Source organism: Panthera uncia, chromosome D1 (genome assembly GCF_023721935.1).
Source record: "Panthera uncia isolate 11264 chromosome D1, Puncia_PCG_1.0, whole genome shotgun sequence".
NCBI classification, from domain to species: Eukaryota; Metazoa; Chordata; class Mammalia; order Carnivora; family Felidae; genus Panthera; species Panthera uncia.
The window spans coordinates 105,266,445-105,280,503 of record NC_064808.1 but is presented as its reverse complement, the minus strand read 5'-3'; the positions used below and the strand labels follow the sequence as shown (position 1 = coordinate 105,280,503).

The window sequence follows — 14,059 nt, the reverse complement described above, 5'->3', positions numbered from 1 at the left end:
AAGGAATCATGGCAAAAAGATCACTTGGGATGCTACTGACGTACTCGAAGCAAGAGACAGTGGTGCAGTGAATTACAGCAGGGACAGGAGAAATGAAAAGGGTGAGGTGTGCACAGGAGGGAAGGTGGGGTAAAACGCTATTCCTTGGTGAAATCTGAATGTGCTGCCAGAAGAAGGAATTAAAGACTTCGTGGCTTAAACTCAGAAAAACAGCAGGATGAGCATGCAATTAAGAGAAGGAAAATTCCATCCGTAAAGGGGATGGTTTTATAGGTTCTGAAGTCATGGTACATCCTTACAAGTCAGGCAGACAACTGAAAACGCGAGTCTAGAGCTCAGCCCAGAGTGCAGAGCTCCAGTGACAGATCATCCACAGAAAGATGAAAACTGGGACCACAAAGTGAAGAGATACAGCCAGGGCGAGAACAGGGATTTGATCCGTGTTTATGACCCAACCTCTTCTTCGCCCTCCCTCGCTCCTAGCTCACTGTGCGGCCGTTCAGAACAACACACTGTCTTCAGATCATACCACCTTGCTCTCACATCGGCACCCTCACCCATGCTCCTATGCCTGGACCTCCCTTCCCTGCTGGTTTGCGGGAGGAGGACAGTGAAGTCGCCAAGAAAAAAGGAAGCTGTTCGTGTCACAGGCCCAGCGAATGAAGGGCATCTGCCAATAACGAGAAAGGGGCCGACAGAGGGATACTGAAGATCCCATACAAGACAAGGTGGGAACTGTTCCAGAGGCGGAACAGGAAGGAGACCATGAGCACTGGGAAGGAACCTACCCCAAAGGCAATGACAACACTGTCCCCACTGCCAGATGAGAGATACAGAAAAACTGGTTTTCTGGGGACAAGGACAACAGACAGACAATGAAGACATTCAACCTTGTAGTCAGGTACGCAGCAAAGTGACTCCTAAGAATAAACCAGGAATTCGGGGAGAATGGCAAAAATTTTGAGTAACTGCTAAGAGAAAAACGATTTTTTTTTTTGCAGGCAAATTTGCAGAGAGAAATAGGTCATTCTGAATTTCTTCAGTCTCCTTTTCTAAAATAAAATTTAGAAATTGTATTTTAGGGACACTAAATATGTTGATTAATTACAATTTAATTTAATAATAAATACTGTACAGCATGGAGAAATGTTGACAGAATGAATTTTTTAAAAAAGACCAAAAAAGATTACAATTATGTAAATTATGCATGTGTTTACACAGTTATAATGGATAGAGACTTAAGGGAAACATTGAATATTTTTTAAATGTAGATTTTTGTGTGTTTTTTGCATTGCTTGCCAATTGTACAAAAATATTTAACATGTCAGTACAAAGGAAGGAAAGAAATCTAGAGAGAACTACTTTAAAGTATTTATCAGTGTATAATCACTAAGTGGTAGGATTTGGTGTGATTTTTATTTTCTTTTTTTTTTTGCATTTTCCATGTTTCTACAAAGAATACATATTATACTTTTACTTAGAAGTCACCTAACAATAAAAAAATAAAGAAAAATATACTTTATTTTTTCTTTTTTTCTAGTTTTTTATTTTAGATGGAAAGGAGTATGAGCAGGGTAGACGGACAGACGGGGAAACAAAGAGAGAGAGAGAGAGAGAGAGAATGAATCTTAAGCAGGCTCACACTCAGTGTGGAGCCCGATGTGGGGCTCCATCTCACAACTCTGGGATCATGACCTGAGCTGAAATCAAAAGTCAGACGCTCAACTGACTGAGGCACCCATGCATCCTGAAAATATACTTTACTTTTTAAAGCACATATACAAAATATAGAGAAATTTTCTATTTAACTGTGTGAGCATTTCTAGGCAACTTAAATTTCCATGTTTAGAGTTTGCATAACCGGCACATATGACATCAGTTTCAACATCAGATTTTTTTTTTTTATATTTCAAATACCAGTTCATCAATTTACATCAAAGCAATTATTTTAAGTAATTATTATTTACTTTAAATAATTATAAATTGCACACACACCTAACCTCATTTCTTGCCACCAAATAAAAACTTAAATGAGACTCAGATCATCCTGCACTTAATTTATCCAAAGAAAATGAAGATAAATGATTTCATAGGATTTTAATGAGAATCAAATAAGTTTCTATAAATAAAACAATCAAAACAAGTCCTGACACACAGGATGTCCTCAAAAAATATCCTCTATTACTATTAATAATGGCAGCAGTTATAATACTATACACATCAATCAATATTGCTGTCGTGAAAAATAAACTTCCATCTTGAAATTTAATTAAATAAATTTAGAAACAGAACCTAAATAAAAAATATTATTAAGGGAATTAGAAGCAAAGTGGTTTTCTTAACGTAATAATTATTTATTACACATATCCTATAATGCTCAGGTGACAGAGACTTCTAAAACAAAATATTTTATCACTTAGTATTTAGACTTAATTCGGAGAGTCTCACATGGATGAAACACTGGGTATTTCTGGGCAGAGAGGAACATAACAAATACCATAAACTTTTTCTATGATTTTTCTATGATTTTTATTTTCTCGTTTTTTTGCCTGTGAAAAACCTCTGAAGTAAGGTTTTTTTTTTTGTTTTTTAGTGTTTAGTTCCACTCAATTCATTTTATTTTCTCTTCCACATAAATCTTTATTAGCAACCGTCTACTATAATTATCGTACTCAGAATCTGAGTATGGTACGTGCGCACTTATTATGCACTACAAGATTGAAAAGTGCACTTTGTTTTCAGGGACTATAAAGCAGGAGAGATCACAGCTGGGCCAAGGACATTGGATCTCATCCTACCAGTTGTTTGGCCTTCCCTGAAGCCCCTCAATAAAATGGTTTGATTGTTAAAACAAAACCTTTATTTTTGGCTTTCCACATTAAATTTGACTTTCTTATAACTTGTTATGCATACTACAAGAGTAGAATATAGAGTTATTTTTAAGTACATATAAGGATAAAATTTACTTTGGGGTTGATTTAACTTAAAATTGTACCCTTAAATTACAAATCTACAATATAAGTATGTGACATCATCTTTCCATCACCACGCCCCCACCGAAATCTCGAAAACAATGTATTAGAATCAAGCCCTTCAAGAGAACACAGAAGTCTTAGGACTCACTATTGCCCATATGGAGTAGCATTTCATTTTTCCCTTAAATTTAATTACACAACAGAAACAAAACAAAACACACAAAAACAATGAAACGCTGACGACAGCAGACTACTGAGCGTTTGAGGGAACAGAGGAGAACTGGTGCAGGGGAGAGCTTGTTCCTTGGTCATTCCTCCTTCTCCAAGAAAACCAACTAACTAGGTATGGCTTCGGTAACTTCTGGAGGGTCTTGGTTCAAAATATAAGAGTCTTTAAAAGAATTCTTGATACCAAAATTCAATCTGATATATATATGATCACCACTATCCAAAATAATTACAAGTTACTCTAAGTTACTACATTTGGGAGAATACTCTGCACAAAACAATTAAACAAAACAAAACACCTACCTGGATGGCGCTTGTTAACAAATATAGCCGACAAGTCATTCAAGCGGGTGTTTCCTAATCAGTAACTGAAGCCTATGGGTCATCACTCCCAGCTAGGATAATACTTAACAGCCATGGTGAAGATTATTTCTGTGACTTAGTAGTAAGTCTTACAGAGCACAGTCATAAAGAAAATAGCTTTTCCTTTGGCAAAGTTACAAAACTAATGATAAGATCCAAAAATAATGGCTACAGCCTCAAAACATTCTCTGGATGCCCAGACTGCACTGGGCCTTCTTCAGTATACCCATATTTCTATACTTCTCCTTTACATCAAAGCTGTAATAATATATTTGTATAACTGATCTTATTTATAAGATTTCTTTCCACAGAGAAGGCTTTCCAAAGGAAAATGTGGTATCTGAGTTAAGATGTAAAGGATGAATAGGAGGTAACTACGGGAACACAGGGAAAGAGGAATGACATTCTAAGCAAAGGAAAAACTGTGCAAAGACAGTGAGAACGGAGAGAAAAGTACTCAGAGGTCCACAGGATGATGATAAAGGGCTGATGGCCATAAAGAGCTGATGCAGTGATAAGAAAAGCAAACAGCAGATTTAGGAAATATTTAGCAAATAATGCTGACACTATTTCAAGAGGAAGTTGATGCAAGATGTAAGAAGAGTGAATAGATATAAGATTCTATGTTACTATAAAACGTGTTTGTATGTATGTATCATCTATGAAATTGTCTGGCTTTAATTTAGCTTAAAATGTTTGCTCTTTAGTAATAGTTTATTTAAAGAAATACGCTCTCCAGTAACGCACGGATGATATTTCTAAATGTAGAGCACAGAAAAGATAGTTTACGGAGGGTAAAAAAAGAGGTAGGAGTGTGTACAAAAGAGGTACAGCCACTGCCCTGCTTTGCTTGGCTAGGGAGGAAACCAGCCAAGTGACCAAAGGGAGATGACCTCTCCGTGCTCCTGTTCTGTGGCAGGAAAGGCTAAACTACCAAGGAAAGTATATCCATGGTAATGTAACATGGTAAGTCGTGGAATAAATGCAAGGCCGCAATGTTTACTTTAGATTTAAAATATTTGATTCAGAAAACTGAGAACACATGTGACTTCTACAAAGAAGGCAGTGAAAGATATTTGTTGAATAAAGGTCAAAGTTCACTGCTTAAAAATGAAAGGCAGCCTTTGGAACTACCAGGATGGAACTTGAGTGTATTACCCTAAGCGAAAGTAGTCAGAGAAAGACAAATATCATATGACTTCACTTATACATTGAATTTAAGATACAAAAGATGAACATAAGGGAAGGGAAGCAAAAATAATATAAAAACAAGGAGGGGGACAAAACATGAGAGACTTAAAGACAGACAACAAACTAAGGGCTGCTAGAGGGGTTGTAGGTGGGGGGATGGGCTAAATGGGTAAGGGGCATTAAGGAGGACACTTGTGATGAGCATTGGGTGTTATACATAGGGTGTGCTGGATTCTACTCCTCAAATCATTATTGCACTATATGCTAACTAACTTACATGTAAATTAAAACATAAATAAATAAATAAATAAAATTTAAAAATAAAAAAAGTATATACTCAATTTTTAGTTTTTCTATAACCCAGAAGTTTTGTTTTGTTTTGTTTTTTAATATGAAATTTATTGTAAAATTGGTTTCCATATAACACCCAGTGCTCATCCCAACAGGTGCCCTTTCCAATACCCATCACCCACCCACCCCTCCCTCCCACCCCCATCAACCCTCAGTTTGTTCTCAGTTTTTAAGAGTCTCTTATGGCTTGGCTCCCTCCCTCTCTAACCATTTTTTTTCCTTCCCCTCCCCATGGTCTTCTGTTAAGTTTCTCAGGATCCACATAAGAGTGAAAACATATGGAATCTGTCCTTCTCTGTATGACTTATTTCATTTAGCATAACACTCTCCAGTTCTATCCACATTGCTACAAAAGGCCATATTTCATTCTTTCTCATTGCCAGGTAGTATTCCATTGTGTATATAAACCATAACTTCTTTATCCATTCGTCAGTTGATGGGCATTTAGGCTCTTTCCATAATTTAGCTATTATTGAGAGTGCTGCTATAAACATTGGGGTACAAGTGCCCCTATGCATCAGCACTCCTGTATCCCTTGGGTAAATTCCTAGCAGTGCTACTGCTGGGTCATAGGGTAGATCTATTTTTAATTTTTTGAGGAACCTCCACACTGTTTTACAGAGCAGCTGCACCAGTTTGCATTCCCACCAACAGTGCAAGAGGGTTCCCGTTTCTCCACATCCTCTCCAGCATCTATAGTCTCCTGATTTGTTCATTTTAGCCACGCTGACTGGCGTGAGGTGATATCTGAGTGTGGTTTTGATTTGTATTTCCCTGATGAGGAGTGATGTTGAGCATATTTTCATGTGCCTGTTGGCCATCTGGATGTCTTCTTTAGAGAAGTGTCTATTCATGTTTACTGCCCATTTCTTCACTGGATTATTTGTTTTTCGGTGTGGAGTTTAGTGAGCTCTTTATAGATTTTGGATACTAGCCCTTTGTCTGATATGTCATTTGCAAATATCTTTTCCCATTCCGTTGGTTGCCTTTTAGTGTTGTTGATTGTTTCCTTTGCCATGCAGAAGCTTTTTATCTTCATGAGGTCCCAATAGTTCATTTTTGCTTTTAATTCCCTTGCCTATGGGGATGTGTCAAGTAAGAAATTGCTGCGGCTGAGGTCAGAGAGGTCTTTTCCTACTTTCTCCTCGAGGGTTTTGATGGTTTCCTGTCTCACATTCAGGTCCTTCATCCATTTTGAGTTTGTTTTTGTGAATGGCCTAAGAAAGTGGTCTAGTTTCATCCTTCTGCATGTTTCTTTTTTTTTTTTTTTAATTTTTTTTTTTTAATGTTTATTTATTTTTGAGACAGAGAGAGACAGAGCATGAACGGGGGAGGGTCAGACAGAGAGGGAGACACAGAATCTGAAGCAGGCTCCAGGCTCTGAGCTGTCAGCACAGAGCCCGACACGGGGCTCGAACTCACGGACCGTGAGATCATGACCTGAGCGAAGTCAGACGCTTAACCGACTGAGCCACCCAGGCGCCCCTTTCTGCATGTTTCCATTCAGTTCTCCCAGCACCATTTGTTAAAGAGACTGTCTTTTTTCCAATGGATATTCTTTCCTGCTTTGTCAAAGATTAGTTGGCCATACTTTTGTGGGTCTAGTTCTGGGGTTTCTGTTCTATGCCATCGGTTTATGTGTCTATTTTTGTGCCAATACCATGATGTCTTGATGATTACAACTTTGTGGTAGAGGCTAAAGTCTGGGATTGTGATGCTTCCTGCTTTGGTCTTCTTCAAAATTACGTTGGCTATTCGGGGCCTTTTGTGGTTCCATACAAATTTTAGGATTGGTTGCTCTAGCTTCAAGAAGAATGCTGGTGCAATTTTGATTGGGATTGCATTGAATGTGTAGATAGCTTTGGGTAGTATTGACATTTTGACAATATTTATTCTTCCAATCCATGAGCAGGGAATGTTTTCAACAGGGAAAAAATAGGCAGACGAGAATCCTTTATCCAGCAAGTCTGTCATTTAGAATAGAAGGAGAGGTAAAGGTCTTCCCAAACAAACAAAAACTGAAGGAATTCATCACCACTAAACCAGCCCTACAAGAGATCCTAAGGGGGATCCTGTGAGACAAAGTACCAGAGACATCACTACAGACATGAAACCTACAGACATCACAATGATTCTAAACCCATATCTTTCCGTAATAACACTGAATGTAAATGGACTAAATGCTCCAACCAAAAGACATAGGGTGTCAGAGTGGATAAAAAAACAAGACCCATCTATTTGCTGTCTACAAGAGACTCATTTTAGACCTGAGGATACCTTCAGATTGAAAGTGAGGGGATGGAGAACTATCTATCATGCTACTGGAACTCAAAAGAAAGCTGGAGTAGCCATACTTATATCAGACAAACTAGACTTTAAATGAAAGGCTTTAACAAGAGATGAAGAAGGGCATTATATAATAATTACGAGGTCTATCCATCAGGAAGAGCTAACAATTTTAAATGTCTATGCACCGAATACAGGAGCCACCAAATATATAAAACAGTTACTCACAAACATAAGCAACCTTATTGATAAGAATGTGGCAATTGCAGGGGACTTTAATACTCCACTGACAACAATGGATAGATCATCTAGACACAGGATCAATAAAGAAACAAGAGCCCTGAATGATACACTTGATCAGATGGACTTGACAGATATATTTAGAACTCTGCATCCCAAAGCAACAGAATATACTTTCTTCTCAAGTGCACATGGAACCTTCTCCAAGATAGATCACATACTAGGTCACAAAACAGCCCTTCATAAGTATAAAAGAATTAAGATCATACCATGCATACTTTCAGACCACAATGCAATGAAGCTTGAAATCAACCACAGGAAAAAGTCTGGAAAACCTCCAAAAGCATGGAGGTTAAAGAACACCCTACTAAAGAATGAATGGGTGAACCAGGCAATTAGAGAAGAAATTTAAAAATATATGGAAACAAATGAAAACGAAAATACAACAATCCAAATGCTTTGGGATGCAGTGAAGGTAGTGCTGAGAGGAAAATACACTGCAGTCCAGGCCTAAAGAAACAAGAAAAATCCCAAATACAAAATCTAACAGCACACCTAAAGGAAATAGAAGCAGAACAGCAAAGACACCCCAAACCCAGCAGAAGAAGAAAAATAATAAAGATCAGAGCAGAAATAAACAATATAGACTCTAAAAGAGCTGTAGAGCAGGTCAATGAAACCAAGAGTTGGTTTTTTGAAAAAATAAACAAAATTGATAAACCTCTAGCCAGACTTCTCAAAAAGAAAAGGGAGATGACCCAAATAGATAAAATCATGAATGAAAATGGAATTGTAACAACCAATCCCTCAGAAATACAAGCAATTATCAGGGAATACTATGAAAAATTATATGCCAACAAACTGGACAACCTGGAAGAAATGGTTAGGAATTTTCCTAAACACCCACACACTTCCAAAACTCAAACAGGAAGAAATAGAAAGCTTGAACAGATCCATAACCAGTGAAGAAATTGAATCAGTTATCAAAAATCTCCCAACAAGTAAGAGTCCAGGACCAGATGGCTTCCCAGGGGAATTCTACCATACATTTAAAGCAGAGATAATACCTATCCTTCTCAAGCTATTCCAAACAATAGAAAGGGAAGGAAAACTTCCAGACTCATTCTATGAAGCCAGAATTACTTTGATTCCTAAACCAGACAGAGACCCAGTAAAAAAAGAGAACTACAGGCCAATATTCCTGATGAATATGGATGCAAAAATTCTGAAAAAGATACTAGCAAATCGAATTCAACAGCATATAAAAAGAATTATTCACCATGATCAAGTGGGATTCATTCCTGAAATGCAGGGCTGGTTCAACATTCGCAAATCAATCAATGTGATACATCACATTAATAAAAGATAAGAACCATATGATCCTGTCAATCGATGCAGAAAAAGCATGTGACAAAATACAGCATCCTTTCTTAATAAAAACCCTCGATAAAGTCAGGATAGAAGGAACATACTTACACATCATAAAAGCCATTTATGAAAATTCCACAGCTAATTATCATCCTCAATGGGGAAAAACTGAGACCTTTCTCCCTGACATCAGGAACACGACAGGGATGTCCATTCTCACCGCTGTTGTTTAACATGGTGTTGGAAGTGCCAGCATCAGCAATCAGACAACAAAAGGAAATCAAAGGCATCAAAATTGGCAAAGATGAAGTCAAACTTTCACTTTTTGCAGATGACATGATATTATACATGGAAAACCCGACAGACTCTACCAAAAGTCTGTTAGAACTGATACATGAATTCAGCAAAGTTGTAGGATACAAAATTAATGTACAGAAATCAGGTGCATTCTTATACACTAATAATGAAGCAACAGGAAGACAAATAAAGAAACTGATCCCATTCACAATTGCACCAAGAAGCATAAAATACCTAGGAATAAACCTAACCAAAGATGTAAAAGTATGCTGAAGATTATAGAAAGCTTATGAAGGAAATTGAAGAAGACATAAAGAAATGGAAAAACCCAGAAGTTTAAAATGAGGTTTTGAAATTTTTATTTAAGGAAAAAATACATAGTTGTTAAATCCCAACTTTATTGCATTGTGGTTAGAAAATGAAAGCTTAGTTATAAACCTTCTACTTTGGGGCTTTATCAACATTTTGCCTAAGTAAAATTAATTTTTGTAAATATTCCATGGGTATTTGGAACAAGGGTGGATGCCATGTTTTGGGAATGAAGTTTTATGCAGAAATTTTAAATCACACTTGTTAACACTGCTATTAAAATATTCCCTATGTTTTGTCATCTGTTACATGTCAAAATCTGAAAAAAATCAACTAAAGTACTCGCTCTTAGAAAGAAAGAAAGAAAGAGAAAGAAAGAAAGGCAAAATACTTATTTTAATCCTGTAATTAATTTTTTTAATTATGCCTATGAGGATCAGGTGCAAAGACTGGGATGCCAATACACAGAAACACAGTCTAGGTGTGTACACACACACACACACACACACACACACACACACACATTCTAGGAATCCCAGCAGTTGTAATAATAGCAGACTCACAACATACTAAAGAATCAGAGTCAAAAGACAGTGTTAAGGCCAACTATGGCCAAACTACTCTTGGAAATATTTTAAATCACCAGTCACGTGCCTGACTTTATGTACAAAATGCCACAGATGAATTTATTGGTTTCTTCAATTATTTATTACTTAATGTTTCTCGACGGCCCTCTTAGGCCTTCCATTAATTCCTCAATTTCTTTCAAGAGAATGTCTATGAAACCCTCCCCACACAGCTGCCCAGGGACTATTACAATGTATTTCTCTTTTTTGCCAGTTGTGTAAACAAACTATAAAACTGTAAAGTCACTGCACCATCACACAATGACAATTTCATTATGTGTCATAAATGGAGAGCTGAATTTCATGAACTACTGTGTAAAAAAAAAAAAAAAAAACCTGGAAAGCTGAATTCCCTTAGATTAAATGTGTCCATGATGTGATTCCACTGAAGGATTATTAACAGGTAGAAGTTCTAGAAAGGCAGATTAGGATCTATTATATTAAAAAATTAGCATTCAATCTGTCCTGATAGAGAACTGGTGGTCTTCCAAAATCCATCACTTAGTGTAAAGCATAAGTTACATGGAGATACTGTGCAGCTGGGTTATTGTCTCACTAAGGAAGCTATACTCAGAGGAAGGCCAGACCAGAGAATTTTGAAGTTCATGGATCATTTTCAAGATTTACAACAGAAAACTCTAAGTGATAAAATAAATCAAAGACATTCATACAACAAATATTTCAAGCACTTCTTGGCTGTCTACAGCCATGTACTACCCAAGGCACTAGATATGAAATGAAACAGTCCTTGTCCTAAATAATGAATAGTTCACCCTCTAACAGGGAAGAGAAATAAGCAAACTAATAATTACAAGTGCTGATGGTTTTTCACTAAAGGCAAAATAATATTCATACATTGTTGAATCAAGATATTCACCTTGTTCACACAGCCAAACATTTCTAACAAACAAACCATGCAATGAAAGCTTTCCTCCTGGGGCTCCTGGGTGACTCAGTCATTTGAACATCCAACTCTTGATTTCAGTTCAGGTCATGATCTCAGAGTTCGTGAGACTGAGCCCTACATCGGGCTTTGTGCTGACAGCACAGATCTTGGATCCTGCTTGGGATTCTCTCTCTCTCCCTCTCTCTGCCCCTCTCTTGCTCATGCATGCTGTGTTTATTCTCTCCCTATCCTTAAGAAAGAAAAAGAGAAAAAGAGAAAGAGAAAGAGAAAGAGAAAGAAAGTAAAGAAAGGAAGGAAAGAGAAAAGAAAGAAAAAACAAAAGAAGAGAAAAGAAAAAAGAAAAGAAAACTTTTCTTCCCTGTTCAACTGTTCTATGAATGGAATTTCCTTTTCTCTCAAAAAGCAAAATTTTTATCAGAAGCGTTTCAGGATTTTCCTCTAAAAAGTCAGGAAATTCCTGTGAGGTAGTAAACAACTTTGCATTCTACTGTCATTCCTAACAAAACTACTCTGAAACAGGGCAGAGAAGTCAAGGCCCTGGCACTGAGAGAATCCACTGACTACTGGCAGCAGCGAATCCCTGCAGAGCTATGGGCAAAAGTCTGTTCCACACGTACACCGGATAAAGCTTGAACAAAATCACAAGTCCATGATCTCTGCAGAGAAGATGAACCTTTTTCTCTGTGTTCAAAGAATCCTTGGAATAAAAATCTTTCTATATGAAGCTTCAAGGCTATTCATATAGCTTGGGATTCAAAAGAGTTTAGAAGTGGAAATACAACTTTGTGTACAACTCTGAATACAACTTTGAATCCTATTCCACTGGGTTATGAGGGCCACTGCTCAAAAGCTAGGAGGAGCTAAAAATCATGGACATCAGTAATATTATAAAGTGTGTGCTCAAGGGATGAGATATAGTCTGTCAGTCACTGTATGATATACTTAAAACAGCAGGAAAAAACGTTATTCCAAACAAGATCTGCTTCAATTTTTTCAGTTGAATTGCTTTCAATTTCAAGAATCCCCGGAAGTCCAGCCACAGAGTTAGAACCCTTTCATATAAAGTGACAAGTGTCAGGAAAGAAACGCGTGGATTACAGGGTGATGACAAGAATACAAATATATACCATTTCAAAAGATAGATTCCACAGAGAATACTTTAAGGGTCTTTAAAGTTTCAAAACAAGAATAGGTTACAACTTTTTGAGAGGCTGAGAAAAAACACTTCAAGAAGGAGGTAAAGACAAAGTGAAAAGTGGACACCACTCAAGAGGGTAGTATCTGGCATGGATAATTAAGAGCACATGTAAATGTCAAAGAGACACGCATGTTATGGATGAGAGAGCCTTGGAGGTGAGGCTGGAAAATGGGGCTATTCTGTGGAAGGCCACACTGTGGGAAGATCAGTACATATTATGGTTGGCACAAAGAAACCACATGAGAGGTCAACCTCCCTAATCTGTGTAAGGAATTCTAACTTAACCACTTTTTTAAAACATGAGCTAGCGAGGCACCTGGGTGGCTTCATTGGCTAAGTGTCTGACTCTTGGTTTCAGCTCAGGTCATGACCTCATGGTTCATGAGTTCCAGTCCCGCATCGGGCTCTGCGCTGACGGTGTGGAGCCTGTTTGGGATTTCTCTCTCCCTCTCTCTCTGCCCCTCCCTGGCAAGTTCTCTCTTTCTCAAAAATAAATAAATAAATATTAAAAAATATCTTTTAAAACATGAGCTGGCACATAGTAGTAAAAACAGCCAATTTCACAAACATACTCTCTCTATATACTACTATTATCTAAATCATCAATAATGTTAGCTTGAAGACAATTCTATGGAACTTGACTTTGTACATTCTCATCTCACACACTGACATTAAAATGACATAAGTTAATCTTTGAGAACAGTTCTTTAAAATCACTTATAAACCTAATTATAATCCTCTCAACACTGTAATACACCCAATTCAGCCCTTTAACTTTTTCTATCTACCTTTACTCCTGGGCTGATTTCAAGCAGCATCAGGATTTAAATACTGTCTCTATGTTAAGAGCTCCCCAGTTTCCACCTCCAGCTCAGGCTTCCCTAAATTCCCAACATCCCCCTCCCTACCTGACATCTCCTCCAGCCCCAAATCTAAAAGATGCCCAAACGCCACATATCTACAAAAGAACTTGAACCCTCCGCCCCCAAATACACTCCCAAGAATGGCTGCTGTATTCTTCCAGCTGCTCAGCCTAAAAACTTTGAAGTGACTTTGCCTCCCCTCCGTATCTCCTACATCCCCCAACCCATCCAAACCATCAAAAAAGTCCTGTCTGCTCTCCTTTCATAAAACACACAGGAAATATTTATGCATATAAAAACCTAACCACTTCTAACCATCTCCTTAGCTTCTGCCCTTATGATCCTTCAATGCACCCTTAGCAAGGAAGCCAGGACAGTCTCGTCAAAATATATCTTCTACAGAAAACCCTCCAATGCCATCTCACCCAGAATAAAAACCCACTCCCTGACCCTGACTTTCAAGCCTCACATGGTCTAGCCTCCCACAGCCTCTCTAACCTGGATATTCCACCCGCCTCCCTTCCATTCATTCATTCCACTCTGGCGACACTGGGCCCCATGCTGTTCCTCCCACACATAAGACACGTTCCCATCTTTGGAACCTTACATCCTCCACTCCTCATGCCCAAAGTGCTCTTCACTCAGATACACAGATCTGCCGTTCCACGGCAAGCCTCTGCATCAAGGTCACTTTTTCAATAATAACTAGCCTGTGCACCCAAAGCCACCAGCACTGGGCACTCAAGATCCCCTCTAGCCTGCCATAGGATGTATCAGTCTGTAACATGCTACACTATTTATTACTTTTGTTGTTTACTGTTCCTCCCTACCCAAATGAAACTCCATGCAGGCAGCCG

The 14,059-nt window shown here is 38.0% G+C and overlaps 1 protein-coding gene across 2 annotated transcripts in view; it reads right to left on the bottom strand.

Annotated features, from left to right (window-relative positions):
- Positions 1-14,059, bottom strand: part of CWF19L2 (CWF19 like cell cycle control factor 2) — a 176,065-nt gene that overhangs the window by 85,680 nt on the left and 76,326 nt on the right. The gene's annotated exons all lie outside the window — the stretch shown is intronic.